This window comes from Tyto alba, unplaced genomic scaffold, assembly GCF_018691265.1.
Source record: "Tyto alba isolate M040663 unplaced genomic scaffold, T.alba_DEE_v4.0 Super-Scaffold_42, whole genome shotgun sequence".
In the NCBI taxonomy this organism is placed as follows: Eukaryota; Metazoa; Chordata; class Aves; order Strigiformes; family Tytonidae; genus Tyto; species Tyto alba.
In genome coordinates this window covers 36,159,371-36,186,737 of record NW_024881318.1, presented here as the reverse complement: position 1 = coordinate 36,186,737, position 27,367 = coordinate 36,159,371, and the positions used below count along the sequence as shown (strand labels likewise).

At 37.3% G+C, this 27,367-nt stretch overlaps 1 protein-coding gene across 47 annotated transcripts in view; it reads left to right on the top strand.

Annotated features, from left to right (window-relative positions):
- The window catches only part of PTPRD (protein tyrosine phosphatase receptor type D), a 1,276,575-nt gene that overhangs the window by 570,711 nt on the left and 678,497 nt on the right, over positions 1 to 27,367 (top strand). For all 47 annotated transcript variants that reach the window (XM_042804932.1, XM_042804933.1, XM_042804934.1 and 44 more), the window contains exon 7: positions 26,064 to 26,099. The gene's annotated coding sequence lies outside the window, so the exon portion shown is untranslated. The remainder of the gene's footprint in view (positions 1 to 26,063; positions 26,100 to 27,367) is intronic.

Sequence of the window (27,367 nt, the reverse complement as noted above, 5' to 3'; positions counted from 1 at the left end):
CTTCCTTTCTGCTGGTTGGTGGAGACATAGCCATTATTTTATTAATCACATCCATTGGAATCTGACAACATCCATCTTGCCATTTGATTCCTAAAAACTGAATCTCCTGTGCAGGGCCCTTGACTTTACCCCGTTTTATGGCGAAACCAGCTCTCAAAAGAATTTTAACTATTTTCTCTCCCTTCTCAGAAACCTCTTCTGCTGTATTCCCCCATATAATGATGTCATCAATGTATTGTAAATGTTCTGGAGCTTCACCCTGTTCCAGCGCAGTGTGGATCAGTCCATGGCAAATAGTGGGACTGTGTTTCCACCCCTGGGGCAGTCTGTTCCAGCTGTATTGGACACCCCTCCAGGTGAAAGCAAACTGTGGCCTGCATTCTGCTGCCAGTGGGATGGAGAAAAAGGCATTGGCGATATCAGTTGTGGCATACCACTTGTCTGCCTTTGACTCCAATTCATACTGAAGCTGTAGCATGTCTGGCACAGCAGCACTTAACGGTGGTGTGACTTCATTCAGGCCTCGATAGTGCACTGTCAGTCTCCACTCTCCATTAGACTTCCGCACTGGCCATATAGGGCTGTTGAAGGGTGAGCAAGTCTTGCTGATCACCCCTTGGCTCTCTAGTTGACAAATCAGTTGGTGAATGGGAACTACAGAGTCTCTGTTGGTGTGATACTGCCGTCGGTGCACAGTCGTGGTAGCAATCGGCACCTGTTGCTCTTCAACCTTCAGTAGTCCCACAGCAGAAGGATCCTCTGAGAGCCCTGGCAAAGTGGACAGCTGTTTAACTTCTTCTGTCTCCAAGGCAGCTATGCCAAAAGCCCACCGGTACCCTTTTGGGTCCTTAAAATACTCTCTCCGGAGATAATCTATTCCAAGAATACAGGGAGCTTCCGGGCCAGTTACAACAAGGTGCTTTTGCCACTCATTTCCAGTTAGGCTCACCTCAGCCTCCAACACAGTCAGCTGTTGAGAACCTCCTGTCACTCCTGAGATACAGATAGCCTCTGTTCCTTGGAAATTCGACGGCATCAGGGTGCACTGGGCACCAGTGTCTACCAAAGCCTTATACTCCTGGGGGTCAGATGTGCCAGGCCATTGAATCCACACCGTCCAGTAAACACGATTGTCCCTCTCCTCCACCTGGCTGGAGGCAGGGCCTCTCTAACGCTGCTCATAGTATCCATTGTTGATGAAGGGGTTAGTGCGGTCTGTGCGAACCTCGGTCTCATCCTGGTTACTCACTTCTTGTAAGTACGACTCAGAAGTTCTCCTCATAGGATCAGGAGCAAAGTCAATTCTTCTACGCTGTTTGGGTAACTGATTAGCTGAGACTGGAGCAGCACTTATCCTGGAAGAACCTTGATTTGTAGCCATTCTTCCTTCCAACTCTTGGACCCGCTCTCTTAGAACGTAGGTGGGTTTCCCGTCCCATTTCCTCATATCTTCTCCATGGTCACGCAGGTAATACCATAGGTTCCCCCATGGTGTATACCGTCTCGCTTGAGTAGGGAGTCATTTGCTCCTGATAGCCGAGACCTTAGTCTGTGGAGGTGGAGAGTAGGACATGTCCTCTTTGAGTTGTCGGACTTCTTGTGACGTTTCTCCATAGCTGCGATGATGGAAGAAGAGAGACTTTCTTCGTAGTGCCGGAGTCGGCGAGCCAAGTCATCCATAGTTGGTCCCTCTTCGTCTCTCCAGTCGAATACTGCTAGTGCATTTGAATGTGAAGATGGAGCACTCTGTATAAACTTCCGCCACATGGGCCAGCTGCACTGGACTTCATATGGGTCTGTGGGTAGCCGCACATCGTCTGGATCATAATAAACCATCTCCCGCACAGCCAGTTCCCTCAGGTATTGGATGCCTCTCTCCATGGCAGTCCACTTACTTAGATGACATGTAAGATCTTCCTTGAAGGGATATCTGTCCCTCACGCCTGACAGTAGTCGTCTCCAAAGACTGAGCATTTGTGTCTTTCTTCCAATAATCTTGTCAATGCCTGCGTCCCTGGACAGGGATCCCAGTTGCCTGGCTTCTCCACCTTCTAATTCCACACTGTTTGCACCGCTATCCCAGCATCGGAGCAGCCATGTAAGGAGGTGTTCACCCGGATGGCGGCTGAAATCCTTTCTCATGTCTCATAGTTCACTCAGGGATAGAGATTGGGTGATTACCACTGGCTCTGCCTCCTCCTCCTGTTCTTGTGAGGGCCCTGGTTCATCATCATCTTTTATAATGCGAGGGGATTTTTTAGTGTATTTCTTCTTCTGTATGGGAGCAACTGATACTGTTGTGGATTGATGCTCCAGTTCACCCACAGTACTTATCGTAGGGGTCGGATTGGCTGCAGCGTCAGTCGCCTGAGTTGGAGTGGCTGCAGTGCCTGGTGGGGGTGTCAGAGTGGTTGCAGTGCTGGTTGTTTTGCTCGCAGATGCCGAGACGTCTTCCTTTTGAGGATACTGCTTAGTGGCAAGCACGGTTCAGTAGGCATGGGCCAGGCCCCAGCATGTTGCAATGATCTGCGTCTCTCTTGAGGTGTCAGGATGACAGCACACCTTTTCTAAATATTTTACTAATTTCTCAGGATCCCGCACTTGTTCAGGGGTGAAATTCCAAAACATTGGAGGTCCCCACTGTCCTAGGTACTTGCCCATGCTACCCCACACTCCCAGCCACTCATAACTCTGCAACCCTGGGGTAGACTTCTGGGTGGTATTCAGAAACAGTTGCTTAACCCGAAACAGAACCTGAACCACATTCAGGAACACTACAGCTTCCAGAAACAAGACAACAACATTAATATGAACATTCCATGGATATTCAGAGTTCTCAGCATTCTCAAGTATACTTGCAAGTAGCTTGGAGAAGGGGAAGATAGAAAAAGGTATCTCCCCCTTGGGTGGGCTTTCCGAGGAGAAAAGGTGGAGGGTATAGTTACTAACCCACTCCAGTAGGTGCCCCATAACTCCCAGGACCAAAGATTTTATCATGCCATAAATTAGAGTTACATAATACAGTAAGGCAAAAATCTTAATCCAATTCCCATGGTTAATAAGCAACAACATGGGGACTACATATGGTAAGTAATATGATGTATAACTCAATTACAGCAACAAAATCCACGATTTTAGGAGCCAAGAAAATTACATTATAACAGGATGGGCAGTCAGCATTATAACAAACTTGATAGTACCCACAGATCAAATCTGTTATTATCTCAACCCTTTGTGCCCCACGTTGGGCGTCAAAAAGGACTGTTGTGGTTTGAGCCTACTCAGCAGCTAAATGCCACACAGCCACTCACCCACCCTCCCCCCACTTGGGAATGGGGAGGGAATCGGAGGGGCAAAGGGAGACTCGTGGGTTGAGATAAAAACAGTTTAATAATAGTAATAGAATGGTACACTGACAGCAACATCAGTAGGTAATGTACAATACAGCTGCTCACCACCCGCCGACCGACACCCGCCCGCTCCCAGCTGGCAATCCCAAACACAAAGCCACCACAGCAACACTCCCAGAAGTGGCAGCCTCTCCCAGCCCTCTCCTGCCTTTATATGGTGAGCATGTCACATGACATGGACTATTGGCCAATCCGGGCCCAGCACTCCAGCTGTGCTCCTCCCACCCCCGCACACAGGTGAGGGCACTAGGACCTGGGGAGGCCCTGGGGTCTCAGTGTGCTACAGCACTCCTCCAGCTACTAAAACAAACAGGAACTCTATTCCAGCCTGAACCAGGACAACCAGTTCATGTAGACAGCCAAAGATTTCATCCTTGCTCAAGTACTGGCTGTTGTAACATTGACACATGATCATTTTCATTCTGATGAATTTTGAAAAAAAAAATACTCAACTGTGCATACACCAATGTGCATGTGGATAGTAGTTTTGCACCTGGGGAAGCCTGATCTTATTAAAAAAGGATGGTGAAATGCATTGGTTATGCTTTTGATATTTGTTTCTTTCAGTGTAATCTGGTATATAATTTACTTCTTCTGAAATAAAAAAAAACGGATGCTCCAAGGAATTCAGGTCCTACATCTTTAGTGACAATTCTGATGAGGGACAATTCCAGCCTTCATCTCACATACTATTTTTTTAAGGATTTCATTGTTCTGCATTTCTTTAATGTCAATGTTGCAAAGTACTTCTGGACACTACATAAGTATAAATAAATATCTTTAACTAGTGTGTTTTTTTTTTCTTAGGCATCTGCAAGATTTTTCAGAAAATGTTTTAATTAATTATTCTTTTGTTAATATGAACATTGCACCATAATGCTATTTTTTTTTTGTGAAATGATAATAGACAGACCATTAGAATTACGTCTTGAAATCTGATCAAATATTCCAGATGTTGTAGCATGAACACAACAGTTTCTCCATGATCCATGTCAGAAATGCAGCTGTCAATGCTAAAGCACACCTGCCACCAGTTTGCTGTCAGCAAATTATTTTTCAGTTTTATTAGCAAGTGCAGTAAATTTCCAGAACAAAGCTTTGGTCCCTTACTGAACCTTATGTCATATTGCAAATTCACAATCCATAAATCAACAGGTCTAAGGAAGTTTGCATGGAAATAACCTTGAGTCTGGGGAGTCACATACTAAAAAGTTTTGCTTCAAAATAATGTTGTCGATATCTTCAAAATCTTGTTCAATATAACAACACAAGCTGTTAAGAATTGCACAGGTCACCTACAGGCTGCTGAGATTGTACATCTAGAGTGTGTAACTCAAAAGGGAGTATCGGTCTTACTGTTTTCAAAAAAATTTTCACTTTTTACTTTTCACAAGCAAGAGAAAATCATGGATCTTTATTCAAATAAGTATGGGCATGTGTATTAGATTTGGAATCAGTTGGTAGACTGATGTTTGGAATGGAGATACATTTATGTATGCCAAAATGCATTCAACATCTAAAGCATTTACTTTCTAGGTATTCTTTCTGTCTCATATAAACTATGGTTTCCGGTACAAGGTTCTAATATGATACCCTTTATAGAGAATTTGGTCTCTAAATTGTGTAACACAATTTTTTCTTACTTAAGATTCTGAGAAGAAGCTGAGGTATAGTACATTTCATATAGGATCACAAGTTGGAAGTCTTGAACTGTATTCTCCCAAATGAATGAGTGTACCTTTAGCTGCTGTACAACCTTGCTGGAGGCTTTATGGTTTCACACTGCATTTGTCAGTTATGTAAGACTGCACAATCAGCCAGTCACCTGATGCTTTTAACTCCTAAAATAAAAAAAAAAATAAAATTTGCATGGTGGGGCTTTTTTCCCGTCTTCTTTTTAGAACATCTTTTTTTTTAATTTTATGAAATAGTTTTTAAAATTATGCAATAAATGTGTGTTGTCATTTGAGCCTACTCAGCAGCTAAACACCCCGCAGCCACTCACCCACCCTCCCCCCACTTGGGAATGGGGAGGGAATCAGAGGGGCAAAGGGAGACTCACAGCTTGAGATAAAAACCGCTTAGTAACAGTAACAGAATAATACGCTGACACCAGTATCGACAGGTAATGTACCACACAGCTGCTCACCACCCGCCAACCAACACCCACCTGCTCCCAGCTGGCAATCGCAAACACAAAGCCACCACAACCACACTCCAAGAAGTGGAAGCCCCTCCTGGCCCACTCCTGCCTTTATATAGTGAGCACAATGTCATGTGACATGGACTATCGGCCAATCGGGGCCCAGCCCTCCAGCTGTGCTCCTCCCACCCCCGCACACAGGTGAGGGCACTGGGACCTGGAGAGCCCCTGGGGTCTCAGGGTGCTGCAGCACTCCTCCAGCTGCCAAACCAACAGGAACTCTAGTCCAGCCCCAACCAGGACATAGTGCATTTGAGATCCTATTTCTGAAAAAGTGTTTTATAGTTAAATGTTGCCACGAGAGCTGAAAAGCCTTAGTGCTTTTCTAGGCCTTTTTTGTTTAGGAGCTTATAATTTCACTCACCATATTTTACCATTCCTATTTTCTACTCACTTACCACAGAGGTTTTGAATTATGTGAGTGAAATTGTTGTGCTTGCATGTGAACAGAACTGTAGACTGAAAAAGGACTAGCTGGCATAACTCCAGATGGAATACCAGAGCATCTGATTTTCAGAGATCTTACTGACTTTCCCCCTGATACACCACTTCCACACTTTACGTGTTTGTGGATATCTGAAGCTCATTCTTTAGAAATAGTGTTAGTAGTTGCAATGGAAACAGCAGAGTACTATGGATGCAGACAGTTTCACTTTCCTTGATTATAACTGATTATGAAAAACTCAGTTGCTAGCCAATGCAAGCTATGCACTAAGCATTTTTTATCTCACTAGATATATAAAAAAATAAATTTTGGTTTATCTACTAAATTGTTATTTAACATTGAACAGCCAAGAGAAAAAATCAGACTCTCTTTTAGGAAGCTGATCCTCCAGCTGGTTATAAGGAATCTTCACAGAAGTTTGTCCCTCCTGGACTAGAGATGCTATAATAGGTCACAAAATCTAGGCAGCTTCTGAGATACAACTCACAAACTGGGCTTCTTATAGCTAAAATGATCATCTGTCTGAAAACATTCAGATTAACATCACACAGGAAGGACAAAAGGTTATGTAGTGCCAAGATTTATATCAGTATGTCTTCTTCCTGTTCTACAATTCAGTGTGATCTAGCCACGTTGGCAGTTTAACTGGCTCATGGAAAAACAGCATAAGGGCTGTTTTCCATTAGCAGAGTTGTTACAGGTACTCTTATAGCAGTTGTGGTCCTGATCACTGGGCAACATAGAATTAAAAAAATATTGTGAATGGGATGCATGTGGTGAGGCCATGGATGAGCTAATCTTCCACTGTGCTTTCAGCTCTTTGTATACTTGAATAAAATAATTTTGTGTCAGAATATTCAAGGACTTTTCTTACATATTGCAAAGGGCTACTTCTTCTGAGAACACACAGAATCTGGGGAATCTGGCTAAATTTCAAGTGTCATTTGTACATACTCTCCTTCCCTCAACATATTGTGCAGTTTAGGACATTTCCTTATGTCCCTTATCATCCCCTATAAAATTATCACACAGACATAACTGGCATGCACAATGTTAACCCAATGGTTTTAAAATACATTTCCTTAATTAATACTGTTATGTTTCCACACATATGTGTTTATACACATAAAGATAATGTTAATAATTAGATAGTAAACACCTCAGTCACTCCCAAGCACCAGTAAATAAACTTGTATTAATTTCCTAAGAAAATAGAGGAATATTAAATCACAGCTTGGGAAGAAATGAAAGATAAACACTTAGTAAAATTCAGGAGCAAAGACTGAATAATATAGTGTCTATGAAGGTTTTTACATATGTCCACAGATTCCTCTCTGACAATCCTAAACAAAGAACCCTATATTATGTCATGTAGATAGGACAATAGCTAAGAAAAATTTCCTTCTAAAGAACAGAATAAAATTGATTTAACAAGTTTGGAACAGTTTATTGTGCTGAGCACAGAATTTGATACTTGCCTGGTAAAACTTGGTTCAAGACTGTAAATACACAATGAAAATATTATTCAAGAAATGGCAGTCTTTACTCAATTCTGTATAACTTCTGTCTGAAAAGCTGGGGCAAAGTACTTAATGAAACTTTATTGTATCTTGCTGCTAAGACTAATGAATTTACATATTCAAACAGAATTTTAAGGAAAAGAAAGTATAATATTGGGATTAGCATAGAATATTAGAAACAGAGTTTTAAATAATTCATGAATTACTAACTGCATAAATTTTACTTCTGTATTTTAAAATTAGATGTAAGTAAGAATGTTTTCAGAGGAAAAAATACACAGTGCTGTACATGTTATTATACCTACTCAGCTGTCTTAAGAGCTCAAGATATTGAACACATATTTTTAACTAGTTTCTTTTGTTTGTTTTTAGTTTGCCAACATTGTAGGAAAAATTTTGTTCATTAGGAAACATTGATGCTACATAACAATGCATAACTATAAATTTCAAAATATCTGCAATTTTATCTGCATTTCAGTCACCTAAATTAAAAAAGCCAAACAAACAAACAAAACCAAACCAAACTTTTGATCTTATGCACTATTAATTCTAAGTTTGAATTTATCCACATAGTGCTGTTGGGATATAGGCCATATGTTTTGTTTTTCATAGGTCCAATTCTTGATCAATCAAGTAATGGCAGGCTGACTCATACGATTACATAGAAGACAGTATTTTGATATGTAGCCAATCCACTGAAACAGCTTTCTGAAGAAAAATGTGTTGAAGGGAACCAAAGAAAGTAGAAGCTGCTTTGAAAAACAGAAAGAAAAAATAATCACTCTTTGTTCTTAATAGTTGTCCAAGAGACAAATTGCCAGAAAACTTGCTGTCTGCCCAAAGGGAAATGTTACTTCCAAAATTTTTAACAGCTTCATGTGGATATTGCTTCAAATGTTCTCTAAACCAGCAGTACTAGCTTTTTTTCCTCTGAAATACAGTACGCTCTTCTTTCTCAAATAAGTGTCTAAAAACCTTATGTTGTAGGTTAGTTTGTGGATACATCAGTGAAAGTGAAAGAAAATACTTTGAAGCAAAAACTGAGTACTTGCCAGTATGGCCTTAAAATCTGAAATGGTTGTTCTTGTTGCTCAAAGCACCAAATGAACTAGGATTTGTCTTAACCTTTTTCCGTTCTGCTGTTAATAATTGCAAATACAAGCTTTAAATTAACACTGAGTAAAGAATTTTTTGCCTATATATCATAACATAGGATCATATAATAAAATGTTTTGAATTGGAAGGGACCTTAAAGATCATTTAGTTCCAACCCCCCTGCCATGTGCAGGGACACCTTCCACTATATGAGGTTGCTCAAAGCCCTGTCCAACCTGGCCTTGAACAATTCCAGGGAGGGGACAGCCACAACTTCTCTGGGGAACCTGTTCCATTGCCTCGCTACCCTCACAGGAAAGAGTTTCTTTCTTATGTCTAATCTGAATCTACCCTCTTTCAGTCTAAAGCCATTGCCCCTCATCCTGTCACTACACTCCCTGATAAAGTCCCTCCCCATCTTTTCTGTAGGCTACCTTTAAATACTGGAAGACTACTACAAGATCTCCACAGAGCCTTCACTAGGCTGAACAACCCCAATTCTCTCAGCCTGTTCTCACAGAAGAGGTGCTTCAGCCCCCTGATCATCTTCATGGCCCTCCTCTGGACCCAATTCAGCGAGTCTATGTTCCTCTTATGCTGAGGACCCCAGAGCTGGACATAGAATTCCAGGTGGGGTCCCATGAGAATGCAATAGAGGGGGAAAATTGCCTCTCTTGACCTCCTGGTCACACTTCTCTTGATGCAGCCAAGGGTACGATTGGCTTTCTGGGCTGTGAGTGCACATTGCTGGCTCATAGTCAGTTTTCCATCCACTAATACTCCAAGTCCTTCAACTCAGGGCTGCTCTCAATCCACTCAATTCACGGTATTTGTGCATGAGATTGCTTCAGCCCATGTTCAGGACCTTGTACTTGGCTTTGTTGAACTTCATGAGTCTTGCACAGGCCCACCTCTAAGCCTATCAAGGTCCCTCTGGATGGCATCCCTTCCCTCCAGCATGTTGACTGCACAGCACAGCTTGATGTTGTTGGAAAACTTGCTAAGGGTGCTCTCAATCCCACTGTCCATGTCGTCAACACAGATGTTAAACAGTGCCAGTCCCAGTAGTGACCCCTGAGGAATGCCACTTGTTACTGCTCTCCACTTGGACATCAAGCTGTTCACTTCAACTCTTTGAGTGCAACCATTCAGTCAATTCCTTATCCACCAAGCGGTCCATTCATCAAATCTATGTGTCTCCAATTTAGAGACAAACGTGTTGTGTGGGAGTGTCAAATGTTTTGCACAAGTCCAGGCAGATGACGTCAGTTGTTCTACCCTTATCTACAAATGTTGTAACCCTGTTTAAGCATATTAATAATTGTATATTTTACTTCAGAGGAAAATTCATATTTTGATAACAAACCTTCCATCAGTCTCCTACAAAACAGCTTCCAGAAGGTATATTCTGTGTAATTTCTATCTGACAAACAAATATCTGACATTTAGCTGTGTGAAAAATACTCCACTTTGCTTCCTAGCCTTTCAGTTCCTTCCTGACTTGACTGATACCCAAAAAGTCAAAGGCGTACACCAAACTTTATTTCTAGCTACAAGAAAGTTTTAATTGAAAACGAGAGTGCCAGGTTTGAACACAGCTTCAGAAGATTAGCAGTTAAATTAGAAGGGGCTTTCGTTTAAATTCCAGTGTTGATATGTCACTGTGCCCTGTCACTTTGAAAAACGATAGTGCTTTGTTATCAGCACTGAGTGCAGGCAGCCTCCTGATGTAGAAGCAGACTAAAATAGCTTACCGGGCTGATGAAGGCACCATGCACATGTTGCATCCCCCCACTCAGGGAGATGTGGAGGGATGGTGCTGACACACCACTCTGCTCAAACAGGCTGATCATGTCCCAGGGCCTGGTTTCCTGACATTTAACAAAAATAATGAACTGATGGCAAAAACATTCATCCCAGTTCAGCTCAAGGAGTATAAAGGGATTCAGAGACTACAGTAGCATTTCTCATTAATAAATGATTCCTTGTATGCTTGTTTATCATCCCTTTTGTCAGGAAAAAACTTTGTGGGATTAGTCATTGTTGAGAATTATATATGTGCAGAAGTTACACAATTTGAGGCATGTTCATATCTTATATTTAGGTTTTAGATGCACAAGGGGTATATGCCTGTTATTCTCAGCTTCAATGATTAAGAATTAGTATAATTCTTTTATTATTTGAAGTCACTTCTTATATAGTTCCGGCCTGTGCTGATCTAATAGGAAATGGATTTGATTACATTTTTTCTTCTGTTGATCCCTACCATGAGTGTCTTCTTGGGCCTGCAATGACAATCTAAGTATCATATATTTGATACTTTTTTCTGTCTAATCTTCTTAGACACCCATCTTAACTCTTGCAGCAAAAAGTCTCATCTGTTCTCCACTCAGCATGATAGAGAGAAGACACTTAACCTGTCATTTTCTGCCTTGTCATCCAAAACTGAAGCATATTGGATGTAAGCATTTTATAGCTGCACAACAACTTTGTCAGGTATGGATTCTCCCTCCCTGGTTATTTGCTTATTTGCCTTTTCTTGCATAAAATAAAGTTTTCATTCTATTTTCATGGCCTTCAGATATGTGCCTACTTGGAACAGAGGACTCAGAAAATACCTGATTTTTTTTCTTTTTTTGTCTTTTGCATTTGTAGACATTTTTAAAATCAAGAAAAAACATAAAATAAGGTTTACGTGATTAAAATTTTTATTTAAAACTATTCAATTTATTTCATAAGCTTTTCTCCTGCAACACAATGGAAATTGAAAAGCCAACTAATCCAGCAAAGATGGGGTAAAATGTGTGGAATATGAATGAATTTATCGACAGCATATGTACAATTACTAATAGTATGTAGCAATCACAAGTCTAATACCAATAACACGTACTTGTATCATGTATGTTACATCACATGACATTACAGACAATTTCTCATTTCTTTATGAAGTCTGTTGTTGGGCAGTCTGTCATGCAAAACCAGCAGTAGGTGAGAGGTGTATCCTAGTATGGTCTGACTGTCTTTCAAGAAGAAAGAGATCCATGAGATACTCTGGCAGTGAGAGAGTTCACCTTGGAGTTTACATCACAGTGAACTGATTGCTGCATGGAGTTGAAGTTAATAAAATCATGGGCTTTAATGATTTAGACTGCATAGGTTTTGGTTTTGTGTGAAGCTCACACATGCAAGTTTTGATGCATTATTTATTACTCTCTATATTTTTCCTTTTATTTTGATAATGTGATGTTATTGAAAAGAACATTCTGTTGGAAAATTCTGCTTTTCTGGCTAATGACTAAATAACCCTATTGTTCTTTGAAGATATATTATTTGCTTTTTGCTTACCGAATGTCTTTAGTTTCTTATTTCTTGGAAAACTCTTTTAGCAAAGATATCAAACAAAATCAAGTAGCTGTGCTGAATTTGTGAAGAAATAACAAGTTTTTTTTTATATATTCATTTGTAACCCCTTAATTTCCATAGTTTGCAGATATATATATAAAAAATTAAACTACAATTTCTTCAAGTTAAAGCATGGGAAAATTAAACCTATGATTACAGTTAGTTGCATACATTAAGAATGTTTCTAGTTTCAGTTTTAGTTCGGACTAGAAAAGTATTAAAGGCAAAGACCATCACAATTGGAATAACAATTTTTAAACTACCTTAATTTTTTTTTAGTAGTTTAACCTAGTTAAAACTGAGATATTGAAAATACTAAATGTCATTGTTTGGACATGATTTTATTTAGAATCTTAACTAAATTGGCTGATTTCAGTATATTTTTCAGAGACAGAAACTTTAGAAGACACACATACACATTTTCTTTCTCTTTTTCTCACTTTTTGCTAAATAGATTTCATTCATCCCGCCTGGACCCTCTCAAATTGGATCCACAAAGTTTACAACAGCTTCTATTGTTAATGAATGCACTAAAACAGATAACGTCATTAACACTGCAAAGGATTTGCAAGTATATATGAACTAATTGAAACTGAGTCAGGCATGACAAATTGCATTGAATTAAGTCTTGTTTAAAATAAAGTTTTTTCTTTTCTATCTGAAGGTCATTGCATTCACTGTCAGTCACTCAGAATGCCACAAAGTAGCTATTAGATCAAAATGGAGGAGGTAATACAGCAACTCTACAATACACTGAAAACCAGAATAGAGTACTGTAGAAAGAGTGGCAGGAAATGTACATCTGCAGACAAATAGAAGCATTTTAGATCCTTGTTTGTTAATATTATGGAATTACAAGAAGGTCTAAATTGGAAGAGACATTTGGAGACCATTCAGTCAAACCTCCAGTTGAAACAAGAGCCTTATATTAGGCTATCAAAGGCCTTGTCAAGACACTGTGAAAATTTTAAGGGAAGGGACATTCTGCCACTTTTCTGTGCAACATATTTCAATGCTTAATTGCTCTCCCAATTAAGATTTTTTTTTTTTTCTTATGCCTGTTAACGCTTGCCATTGTGTATCTATATGAAGAAAGTACCTTCATCTTCTCGGTAGCTACCTTGTAGGTACTGGATGACCACAGTTAGATTCCCATTAGGGACACCTCTTCTCCAGGCTGAACAAACCCTATGTCTCCATATGTCATGTTCTCCAATTCTTGAAGAACTTCACTAGCTGCTAGATTCTCTTAGATATTTCAGAGCTTCTCTTAAGCTGTAGGACCTTTAACTGTGAAGAATATTCCACCTGTGGACTAGTAGAGTCATTAAGGGATAGGAGCATCCATCATATGAACTGAAGCTGAGAGCTGGGAGTGTTCAGTCTGGACAAGAGAAATCTCAAGGGAGATCTTATCCATGTATATAAATACTTGAGTAGGATTGTGTAAATACGATGGAGCCAGTCTCTTCTCAGTGGTGACCAGTGAAAAGGACAAGAGGCTATGGGCAAAATCTGAAAAACTTGAAATTCAGTCTGAACGTAAGAAAAATATTTTTGCTTGTGAAGGTGGTCAAAAACTGACATGAGGTTGCCCAGAGAGGCTGTGGACTCTCCATGCTTAGATATATTAAAACCGGTCTGGAAGACACCCTAAGCAACATGTTTTAACTAACATACTTCAGAGCAGGAAGTTTCACTAGAAGATTTCCAGAGATGCCAACCAGCCTCAGCCACTCTGCAGTTCTGTGAAGTGCTTAATAAAGCAGCATTACCACATCCCTTAATATGTTCTGTAATCTTGCTAATACAATCCAGGACACAGTTTCCCATCATGGCTGCGAGGGTGCACTGTGGATTCATGTCAGCTTACTGTCCACCAGGACACGCAGAATTTGCGTAATCAGTATATGTTCAAAACCTTTACTGTTACCTGTTACATTAATTTTCACATTACTTGCCAAAAGAGCTTTAGTGAATCCAGGATTATACTGGAGGTGTCGTCACTATCACTGGAACACACACTTCCAAGATGTTACTGATGTACTATCAATAAACTTTTGTTAAACTGCATTTCAAGTAAATACATTTTCTGCTTCCCTCACATGGAAGTTGCCATCTTGCTCTTATACCTCATTCATTTCACTTCTGTATTTTTCTGGTGCTAAATTGTTCACACAACAAAAGGGTATTACCTTACATCTAGGAATAAGTTTCTGGGGTTTTACATTCCCTGTTCATAATGCTAGTAACCAACCAAATAATTGAAGTAGCAAGGAATAACATTATCAAACCAGTTTCCCTAGTGACAGTATTCCTGCACTACCCCAGTGATTTTAACCATCTGAAAGTGCAAAGGGCTATGTACATTTTAAAACAATAATCAGCTATGTCTACAGTAAAATTAAAATCTTGGATATCTTCTCTTAAAAAATTTAGGGCTCAACTGTGGCTCTTATAGTCATAAGAAAATGAGTCTTATACATGTTTGGCGTGCACTGAAACAGGCTATTTGTCTCAGAACTTAACATTTTTTAAAAGAATGTTCATAACTTAAATAAATCTTAGATTATCATTCTCATTTTATGAACATATATGCAATATTATTTGCTACAGAATCCTAAGGCATAATGATTTAGAATTTACATTATTTCAGACTAATAATCAAATTTAGTAAAATCTGTCAAATTACACTATTGTATTTAATAAGTATGCACATCTAACCCTCTCTGCAAAAAATGAACTGTAATTTCATGCTGTAAGATTTCACAATACAGCAAACTGATCACTAGGTTTCTGCTTTTAAAAGCAGTAATAAAATGAGACTACAATTGGACCTATAGTAATTTATCATTCATTTGTCCTAGATTATGTCAACAACCTTAAAAAACACATTTCTAAAGGCAGTATAGCAGTTCTACAAAGTACTTGGTAGAATTACTCTAAAAAAGTATAGCACTGCTACAGTGATAATCATATATTCAAATATTTGTACCTCATTATATTGTTCTATGTGCTTTTCAAAACTCTAGTTTTGTTCCAAAATTCACTATGATTTGAAACAAATTATCCTCAGAATTTGCTCATTTGATTTTTTTAAGCAGGTAGATCTAAAATTTGCACTTGATTCTCTTCAATGAACATTTCATACAGTTAAGGTCATGTTTTGAACAATCAAATATCTTGAACAATACTATTATGCATTGATCATTTCTGTATTTAGGAAAATAATTGTCTAGAGGAGTAATTGTAGAGGTTTTCATTTTATTTTAAGTTGATAGGGATGTAATCTAATATGAGTATAGGATAGGTACTAATTCATTATTTTTTATTCATTTTGATTTCTGCTTTAGTGTGATTGGATTTTTTTCTTATTTCCTCCTTTTATTTTACATTAGAAAACATGCATTTCTTTAAATTTCACTTTTTTTTTTTTTTTTTTTAATTTCCCATTAAATTTCCAATATACCTCTACAGTGCCCATGTAACAAAGAATTCTATTTTGATATAATGATTAGGATCTTTTGGGAAGAAACACAACCAGTAAGACCTATATTTTGCATGTTGAAAGCTATCTATGCTTTAGTCAGAAAACAGTACTGATTTGTTGAATAGATTGCCCGAAAGCAAATGCATTAGAAACTGTATCTACTACAGTAAACCCATAACACTCCTTGCAGGTGTAAGCAGCTTTGTTAGAGGATTAAAACATTCCTTCCATAAAAAAGTTTGATATTACTGGTAGCATGTAATATAAGTATTAATATTTAATGTAATTACCTCTTTTTATTCCCTAAGTAGAAAGTTCATATATAGGGACTTAATCATTCATTGTAATTACATAGGATGTTCACACTCATTTGAGCAAAAGGATGGTGAAAACATGAAGAAAATAAAGTAGTTATGTTAATAGTAAAATCATTATTTTTTATGAAAAAAGAAACATAAAAACACATTATAAGCCTGTTGTATTCTTAATTATTCTGCAAAATTTCCAACAAAAAATAAATCAAAAGCTATTTTCTTCAAGATTGCAACCAACCTTAAGTTTTGGAAGTTCATTGTCAGCAAGGATTACAAAAGTAGCTACAGTGAAATGAATTGCCAAAATCATTGCAAATATCTCTCTAGTTAATGAAGTTAGTTTTCACTGAGTTAATCTTGCCTTGCTGTTAAGTGATGAACAATTAGTCCTATCCATTCATAAGTTTCCTGAATAAAATATTCATATCATCCCTACTCAGGCACCTGCTTGTTTAACAGTGAAATTTTTTAAAAACTCTTTCAAAAGAATTAGACATGATGATGCATCCTCTTCTTTCTCTAACAGGTGAAATTGAGAGAGATTTATATACATTGCTCCCCACCCAGTGCAATGTATTGCTTATATGAAAACTATTCTGAAGTTCACCAGGTATACTGGTATACTCAGGATTAAAATGCCATTGTTTAAATCAACAAATTCCCCTAATCATTTCAAAAATCCAAATGCTTTTGTGCTGTATTGGTGCTGCCAATCTCAGCATGCTTCAGTGATTTTGGAAAAATATATAATATTTGAGAGTCAGAATTGGCCTGATGGAGAAAAAAATGGACATGACTGAGGATTTTTAACTAGTAATGAAGATTTATTTTCAGTTAGCCTTTTGTTTTGCTTATTCTTCTGTAAAGCAACACTGAATCTGTGGTTTCACTTTTCTTCGATATACTTTTCTCTTCTGAATGTGCTATTATGTGGTAGAAAGATTCTGAGCTTGACAGCCATTGCCCAGCAATTTGGTAAACAGTATTTATACAAATACTTATGCATATTAAACTTGTTTCTTTCCCCTCATTTTTTTTTTTTTTGTGTGTATGTAAATATTTGGGGTTCAGTCTTTTTTTTATTATTGCTATTCTACAGTATTTTCTGATATTTCTGGCTTGATTTTATTTATTAATTTTATTCCATACCTATAACAGATTGTTTGTATTAGTTTTTATCTCTCAGTGATTTGTGAAGCTAAGAAATCAATCTCAATAGCCGTAATAGCTATTAAGCAGGTATTCTTTATTCAACGCTTCAGACGCATAGGGGATCATTCCTCCTGATATGCATACCACTGTAGTGGAGTTTATGATATTTATACACAATTCACTTACGTATGCATGTAATCTCCAAGAACTAATTACAATATTCATTATTTTTCCAATAAAGCATTATAATATGTTGCTGCCTACTTCTACATGCACACTACTGTCTCTAGGTGGTCTTCTAGGACCCCCAGTGGTCGTTTACTTCATCATTCTTATCTTCATCAGTGTCCTTTCTGTGAACTTGGTTCTGTCTTCCCCCTTTCCTTTACAGCTGAGACCACAAAACTTGTTGCATCTGGTAGTTCTGCAGGCTTCAGCATCCTTCTTTCATTATTTTATTTTTCATAGATAGGTGTGTACTTAAATAACGTAAGCAGACAGACTCAAGCCTCAAGCCCGTTAGTCATAAATAAGGTGTACCTTATTCCTTTATTAGGCAGATTCTTAAGCAGAACTACGAACAAAATATTACACTAAGCATTCCTGTAAGCAGACCTTGCCACTACTGACAATTTGTAATTTTCCATGTCTTCCCTCTTAATTTGGACTTTTTTGTTTGTTTGTTTGTTTGTTTTTAAAACATTCCTTATTTTTTAATGCAGCATTTCATTACTTAAGAAAAAGTGTTCACCTTAGAAATTCTCCAGCATCATATCCTTTAACACACGTATGTATATTTCAAGGTGTGTGATTTAGGAATGTGGACATAAGAGACAATTCCCTTTTGGATCAAAAAACAAGTTATATGTACAGATGTTCTTTAAGAACTGTTCTTCAGCTGGTAATGGTTATTCATTTCAGATTGAATTGCATGCTCTTATATAATAATATAAAATTTGTTTTTCTCTAGATATGGTCTGATTGAAAGCTGAAACCTGGCATTATTATTTTTTTTTTTTTTCACTTTGCCAGAGACATTTTAACCATGAAATGTGATGTTTTAGGAGATTTCACCAAATAAAGGTTAAGATTTGGTGGGCAGCTCACACTTCCAAGCTCTCCCAGTCCTGAGATATGTTGTTTCGGACAGAAGGTATATTGATGAAATCTATATAATGCACCCACATGCACTGAACACGTATGTGGTTGCTGTCAGACCCTCCTCCAGCTGCTCTCTCACTCCCCCTTCTCAACAGGGCAGGGGAGGAAAAGCTTATGGGCTGGGACAGGGACAAGGAGGTCACTTACCAATTACCTTCAAGGGCAGCTGTGGTGCATGAAAGTATTAACATGGTAATAATTTGACAGCAAATTAAGATTTATTAATAACTAACAGAACTTGATCATTAACTGGTTTAAATATGTCCAAAATAATTCAGAAAAATATGTTATAATTAAAATAACAACTTATCTACAGACTCTAAGATGACAAGATTTGTTCTATCTTACTATATGGTATCTTAAATCAATACATATATACATGCACATACACAAATGCAAAACATACAAACACACACACAGACAAAAGTATTCGGATCCAGTAGAATGAAGTATGCGTCCACACACACACCAATAAGCAGAGAAAGAGAAACTAGGTCAAAGTGAAATTTCCCTCCTCTAGAGTTTAGAGTAAGTACTCACAATGCCTTGGTATTCCTCAATGGGCCATACCTGAGACTCAGGTAGGTTGACTTGGTGCTGGCCTTCCATCAGCTCTGACAGCAGATGATACCTTAGGGTTTTTGATACCTGAGAGGCATTCCACCTTAGGGGAGATGATGGTCACAGTTCTGCTGCAACCCAGGAGAGCTCAAATGGTCTCAGTTGGAGTGGCAATTTATAGGGTCCAAGATAATTCACTTTTGTCAGGTACTTTTCGCTCAGGCCCAGCTCGAACAATGAAGCATTCTGCTATCTTCCAGAAGTTGCACAAGAACATGATGAATGTACAATTCTGTCATTGTACTCATTTGGTTATATCCCAGGTACAGGTGTGTCAAGCTGTTAGGAGATGATGGACTGTTATAACCATTTCTAAGTGATATGGAGGGGCAGGAGCCAGGGTCATTAAAGGGGCATCTTAATGTTCTGATTCACTGTTTATTAGCAATCCTTATCTCTTCAGGTTGGTGTATAGCCTGGGATAGTTGGGTGGAATCACACTTAGCACCAATCCACCCATCCAGGAGGGGTAGGGGTGGTGAGAATTGCACTACCATAGCAGCACAGACTAAATTTGGGGAAAATTATTTTAACTGAAAGTCAATTAAAATAAGAGTGGTATGGTGAGAAACAAAGACAAAGATAAAAACACCTTCCCCCTCAAATCCTCCTCGTTCCCAGGCTCAACTTAATTCCATGACTCCTCTACCTGCACCCTTCTGAGCAGTGCAGGGGGATGGAGAATAGATTTTGCAGTTAGTTCATAACAGCTAGTCTCTGCCACTCCTTCCTCCACACACTTTTCCCCTGCTCCAGGATAAGTCCTTCACTCACCATTAAACCTCCTCCTGTGGGGGCTCCTCTTTGCTGTGTGCAGGTGAATCTCTGCTTCCTAACAGATCCTCACTGCCAGCATTTGGGCATCTGCACCCAACACAATGTATTAAAGTTTTGTGTTTACTGACATATGGAGTGGGAAAATTGATACAAAAACCTTGATTCCTCAGTGATTTTACTTTTCATTACTAGTAAGCATCACCAGCAGAAGGATATTTATAACAGTACTGCAGTGCCAAAACAGAAGGGTATACACTCTGCACAGCAGCCTGGTAGAGCAGGGTTACACTGGCCCAGTTGTCTGAAAAGACATCCCTTCTCGCACTAATAATGGCCAATGCATATTCTAAAAACTACTATTAGGGAATGTGTATAGCACAAAATTACACTAGTTTAAAAGATTACATACGGTTCCTAAAAAGAGTACCCTTGGTAGGCCAGATTTTCCTGATTGAAGAAAAGGGACGTAAGTTTAGTATCTTATATTTATCTCATAATTATATATTACCTCGTGACAATTTTTAATCCTTATGGTTATCTATTATGTATTCGCCTCTCACTTGCTTCTTTAATGTGTGATCTCTCAATGCCACACAGAATAATCTCTCTTCTGATGCTGCTGTTAATGCTGCAACTCTGTAGAATGTGCTCTGGGGCTTCTGGAGAAAAAGTATTTTTCCTTATACACCACTGGAAATTCTTACTTTATGACTGAATGCAAACAATTTCTTTAACAAATTATTTGAGAGATGATGCTTGACAGATGTTGGAATCACAATTCTGGACTAAGTGAGGAAAATATGAGAACTATTATAATTGCCTATTCATTGATGGTTAACTAAGCTAAAACAAAACTAAAAGAAAGCTAAAAGCCTCCATGAGGTTGTGTTATATACTTGTGCAGTTTATGTATGTATAATACATATTTGATGTGTATCATATACACATAGTATATGTTTGTGCAGTATCTCTATGCATATTACCTGGCAACATTATTAAAAAAAAAAAAAAAAAAAAAAAAAACACCAACAAAAACATGTAATTTAACAAATCAAGGTATTTAAAATTAACCAGCAAAATCTGAACACACAATTTGTGGAAAATTTTTAATTTTTGACCCACAGAAATAAGAATTTACCAGTACGTTTCCTGACATTTTAGGTTAATATAAAATTGAAAGGAAATCACATTTAATTCCATAAAGTATACTGAGTAAGAGTCTCTATTTGTCTCAGATGATGCAATGATGTAAATAATTGTGGCATTCACATTTTCCATTTTGTTCCATCTCTCTGTCTCCCTCTGTCTCCTCTTGATCTTTTCAATAGTGAGGTCACCTGTAGGATTTTTATATATATATAGTTGTGGTGAGTCAGAACAGATTAGGAACTTTGGAATACACTTGGTCCTCACTGGCCTGAGAAATCTTCTCATTACACTTTGTGGTATTTTTTGTTGTTATTTGGAGAGTGGGGTTGTTTGGGGGTTTTGGTTTCTTTTTTGTTCATTCTTTTAATGAGGAACTGCCTAGTGTGTTTGACTTTTCCTATTATTAAATGTTATAGCAGGCAGAGAATCCATCTAAATCTATTAAATGTGTGTAATAAATTTTTATTTATGTATATGTTTAGAGAAGTTATATGGGTTCGATTTACAAATACTTATATTTTGACAGAAATCAATGAGGGTACTTACTTCATTCATAAATTAATAATTTTTTACTAACTTACAATGCAAACTTCTTCCTGTGAGAAAAATCAAAATATGTTGGAAATTTTTATGCCCATGATGTCATATAGTGAAAGTTGTTCATTTACATGAAGAGATATTTAGGGGCCATACTCTCACATCAAGACTGCGGTTGCGTATTCAGACTGCTAAAACTGTTTTCTTCTCTTCATTAACTCTGTCTCACATTTCTTGACTCAGTGTCACATCTTGTCTCTTTCCTAAATCTGAGATTTGGTATTCAGGAACTACAAACATGTAAGCTTCTGGGAGCATTAAAATTTCTAGCAGATGCCATGTTAGTGAAGATAGCATATGGGTTGATTCTAGTATACATGCTATAGTTTTTACACTGTTGAACTATATAAGTATATATTTACGTTAGCTTAAGCTCTTTATTTGAATATGTGTGGAATTATTTGCTTATATATTCTTGATCCATCAACATCTTTTTTCAGATATAATTAGTTTCTCTTCTGCACATATAGTATCTTCCCTAGAGTAATCTTCAGTCTCAGTAAACACAAACACAGCAGGAAGCAAATTGTACCCTAGGATGCTCAGCCATATTTTCTACTGAAGTCATTAATCTCCCTGGGCGATAAATCATCAAGAGAAGAATTTCATCCCAATTGTTTATGTCACAAGTCACTATCTTTTCAAATAGAAATCATTAGAGGAACCTGTTGTGTTTTCTTTTGGAATCAGAATTCCCTCAGCTGCTTTAAGAATTTAGGGTGCATAAAGAATATGCTGTTGATAATTGAGGTAGCTCCTGGAGAGCAGAACTACACTGTTGAAATGAAGGTTTACTATTTCCATGAACCTTATAATTTTGGGAAAGGTTCTCAAGTGGGCAAAGAACTATCTGTGTGTAACATCATCTTGGTATTGAGATATGTGTAATTCTAAATAAGCCATCTATCTAAAATAGTCTTCCTGTATTACTGTTACACAAGAACAGAAAACTAAAGAAACCTGAATTTGGGCTGGTTTGGGGAGGAAGTGAAAGGCTACTCACTTTCCCTGTTCTTAATAAAGAATAACTGCTGGAAAAGGCTTATTTCCATCATTGCCTTTCCTTTGTTACCCTCAGTTGCCATCCTAGTAAAGGACAGGGTAGAGAAGGAATTAAAAAAAAAGCCATGACCAATAAGAAAAACAGTGAATTAAATAACAACAGTGACAACCTTGTAATTTCTGAGATACAGAAAACTAAATATGTGGATTCTAGTTTGACAGAAGAGAGAGAAATGAGGGCTAATCCAGAAGAAACATAGCATTGTCTAGACCAGAAAGGAGACAGAAGTCCACAGAGAGAAGAAAATCAGCAGTAAAATGAGAGACCAAGGGGCGGAGAAGAAAGGTGGCAATTGGTTTACTCACCAGAGATGAAATCAGGGTAAAGAACAGGAGGAAGACAAGCAAAAACTGATGATCAGTTAGGAATAGTACTGCATCTCCTGAAATTTGGGGATCTTTCCCATTTTCTTTTTTTTTTTTTGCACATGATGGATTTCTGCTACAAAATACCCTTTAAGAACACCACAGGTCCACATTCCATCACAGAACTGAAAGAGAAATACCAGAAGAGGAAAGGAAGGGAAAGGTGACTTTGGGGCAGGGTAGGAGCATGTGTTAAAATTTCCAGCTACAGGCAAGATGTGTAAATCTGAGAGGAGTATGGGGAGGACAAATGGTAAAAGGAGTATCAAAGCATAAAGGGAAACAATACCGGGGACTTTGGGTGGAAAGAAGACAAAAAGAAACAAATAAAATATGTTCTTATGGAGTGCAGAAAGCTTTTTCAATAACAAAAATAGAGAAAAAGAATGAATAAGGAAGTTGTGCGCAAGAAAAGTAAGTTTGGAAAGTTATAAGAAAATACATACTCTAGGACAGAACCACATATGATGCTATAGTAGAATGGAATAAACTCTTTAGAGTTTGTTTTCATTTTCAAAGACTGAGGCTGATAGTAGGTTTAGATCTACATTTGTTTCAAGCTACAAACAAAGAGAGCAAGGGAAAAGAAACTGAATTTCACTCTTCAGAAAAACAGAGATGAGGAGTAAGGAGAGGAAGATGCAGTTTGGCCTCATGTTTTGGGGGCTTTTCATAAGCTACAGTAAACTTCTGATGAACATTTAATTTCCTTTAACACTGTTTAAAATCTACTGTAATTTATTTCTACTCAGCATGTTTTCTGATTGCAATTATCTCTTTATTCTTATCTTTCACTACAAATCTTAATGGCAGTTGTGATTAGGAGTCTGTTGCTTATTGATTATGTTGATATGTGCATAGCAAGTTATTTATGTACTTAATTTAAATTAATTTTATTTGTAGGGTTGAAGCAGATGTTGTGATTTCCCACAGACTGTTCAATGAAGTGTCATTTACATGAGGCTTTATCTTTTCAGAAGCTTTCATCTTCATTGCCTATATGTTTCTGATCAGGACTACATGAGAAGATGGTTTTCATAACTAACACAAGTTCATATTATGAGATTTATGGTTCATTCTCTCCCTACTGGATATGTATTGTACTGTGTTACTAAGCTCATTGAGAATCTTTCTTGTTCTGTCAGTATCCATACATTTTACATGCATTCAGATACTGACTCTGAGTAGTAAATCACAATTACCTTGGATGCTCTATGTGTGGATACGTGTGTGAGCATGAAAATAATGTGTATCAGCTAAGAATTTATAGGCCCGAGGTATAAATATCCCTAAAATCATGCTATAAGGCAACACTGAAGACAAGCATCCTGTATGTAGACCTCTAAAGGTCTTCTATATGACATTTTTCCTTTTTCATTGTGCAGTCAACACTTTGTTTTCTGTCCTGCTCTCTAAAGGAGAATGAGATAATTCTGTAACTGAGAGTCAAAACAACCCAACGTGATCCATGGGCAAAGGGATTGAGAGGACAATAGATGTTTGCAGTTCTTTGCGTCTGTATTGCTGGTACTCTTTTGACCTGCCTTATAACCCAAGTGTTTTTTTATTGCCTGGGTGAAGAATGAGAGATTTAAATAACACAATGGACATAGTCTATGGGAAAGTCACATTTAACTTTTCAAACTCTGCTTTTATCTAGAATCCCAGCACTGCGACACCATTAAGGTCCTTACAGTCTCTCTGTGCAATTTGGTCTTCTTGCTTAAAACTGATGAATCTGGTAAAGATGCTAACTGTACTGTTAAATCAGAATTGCCTGGAAATGACACAATGGAGAGATTTTTTTTTTTTTTTCCACCAATATAATGTTATTCATTAAGTATTAAACACTTTGGATTTACTGCTCTGTATTTTGAAATGAAGGTTCTCCATGGTCTAACTCATAGATATGACTCTTTTTTGTTGTTGTTGCTTTTTGGTTTTTTTTTGTATGTGTGTGTGAGGTATCTGTGGCATATCCTGCAAACAACAATATGTTTTAAGAGATGTTTCCCTTGATCTTGTGCAGGGAGGTGGAAGTACAAATGCTGGACTACATATGTTGAATTTACTGTACTAAGACAGATCCTGGCACTTATATTTTTTATCAGTAGATGACATATAATATTTTGTATAGCAGTTTTAGTCCCTTATTGTGTTTTATATTTCACTGTATATCTTGAAAAGCCTTTAGACATTCTCTGTATTGCTGCAATGGGAAATAAATCAGGGACTGAGTATCTTGTTGTTTTAGATGATGGTAATCAGTCTCCTGCATAGGAAATTAGTGATCTCTAATTTGAGGTCATAATGAGATTTGCTGTAGGCAACTCAATTTTCATCAGCAAAGAGAGGCTTTTTGTGGTTTTATTGTTTCATATTCAGAAAAGTTCTTTTTGTTGGTTTTGGGTTTTGTGTTTGTTTGTTTGGGTTTTGTTTGTTTTGGTTTGTTTTTTTTTTTTTTTAATATAAATGCTGTCATTGTTAAAGTTATAAAGTGGAAATTAAATATTGTAGACTGCTTGTAGGGACAGATATGAATATATAGTTTTGAATGTTACGTTTAGAATTCTTATGGTCATCATATTTGATTGAAATTTGAAAAGTTTGATTTCTTACACATAGATTGAACTCATATTGTGTGATCTGAAAAAAATAAATGAAATCAAGAAACAATAAAATAAACGTATTTTATGAATGATGTAATTGGAACATGAGCTCTTTGGGGTAAGAAAAGTAGCCTTTCCTTGTTTTTTAAGGTATTCATCTCATTTCCTTCTGTGCTACCCCAGGGCCCAATGCAGTCGTTTTCATCTGTGATTAGGACTTGTCTAGGCCAGGGAAAATATCAAAGGTCTTCATAGATATGAAGTTTTGCTGTTACTATTTTTGGGGTTTTATTTTTTTCCATTTAAGATAGGGGTAACTCAAGACATTTACATTATAAACTAATATTTTCAAACTTATTACAAAATTAAAACCAAAGCAGTTTGACTCCTAAAACATTCACCAGCTCTTAAAAAGGAGGCAGTTCACTGCCACCCTATAAAGATTGGGTAATTAGCTGAATCTGACAATATGTGTTTAGTGTTGGTGTGTTACTTGCTACACTTTGTGAATGCTTTCAGGACATGGAGAGGGAAATACTTAACTGCTCAGTTCTTTTTATACCTACATTTACAAAATCAGAAAGCACATATACTAATTCTAAGAGAATATTCTCTTTCTATGCATGTGTGTATATATATGCATTCAATGACTAATTATGCAGATTTTTTTTTTTTTTTCTTATATTGCAGGTTCTATTGGTCTGCAAGTAAGCTGGGGAATACAAGGTATTGTTTTTCTATGACAGTTACACTGATTATAAATGTTAGATGCACTTCCATTCCTTTTAGGGTGCTCTTGGTGGGGGGTGAGTGGGGACTTGTTTGTTTTATTGCAGTGTAACATTCAAGATTTTGGAAAAGTATATGGTTCTAATAGGTTTGACTGTGACAGGTCATATTAATTTTTTAGGCTACTCTACACAAATGGAAAATTTCTAGCATTTAAGTTTAGTCGTATATATTCTTGGCAGTCTGTGATTTAACCTTAGTTATCGCGGACATTTTACAACAATAGACTCCAGGGAACGCAGAAATTTCCAAATATAAGGAGAAAGGAATATGTTCTGGGGTTTTTGGCCACCCATTTTAAACTGCACTGGACTGGAAGGTCCTGGAAAAGATGAAATGTTGGAGTTGAGAAAGGGAAGGTAATCAGGGATTTGCAATATTTTAACAGTGTAATAGAATGATAGCAGCCATCTAGTTTTGAATTTCATCAGCTGGATCTCGTCAAGTACAGAAGAGGAAAATTTTTGTGTGTGTATTGTCTCCTATCTCCTTACCTCTGTCCATGATTCAAATACAAATAACTCCAGTCAGCCACAAAACATACAACTATTGTGTTGGGAATTAAAGAAGGAATCTGAAAGATGTTATTTTTCTACTTACGTATTAGATTCTTGGAAATGGTCTTAAAAGGCTTAGACAAAGCTGTGCACAGCAATTGTACTTATCTTTTTACTGCCAGAGGATTCTTAGGTGATGTGCTGTCATGTTCCCATTTATTCTAATACTGTAATTACTGTACAATTTGGATCAGCAGTATTAATTATGTGTGTGAAAAGCATGCTCCACCAGCTTTGACAATGAGATTCAATACAGAGGGTCTACCTTTCATAGCTGCCAGAAACTATACCATTTGATGAAACTTCTAATACCTGTATCATTAGCATTATCTTGCTAAAATGGAGAAATAGCTTTCTGAAAGCAGTAAATATCAAGGAAAAAATGCAGAGTTTCTCAGTGTTGATATAATACGTATTTTAAGTGGATATTATGATACTCTTAAATTTTTATAACAATATATTTAACTTTAATTTTTAGTCTTTTGAATTTGTCAAGCAGGGTGATATATCATGGCAAAGTTAAAATGATTTTAACTTGAAATATGGTAAAAAAGTGAGTTGTTGACAGTCTGATTTTTTTCAACTTGTTGAAATATTTTCCCACTGGTTTCTAGCCAACAGCTATGCAAATAGAAATTAATATTCAAA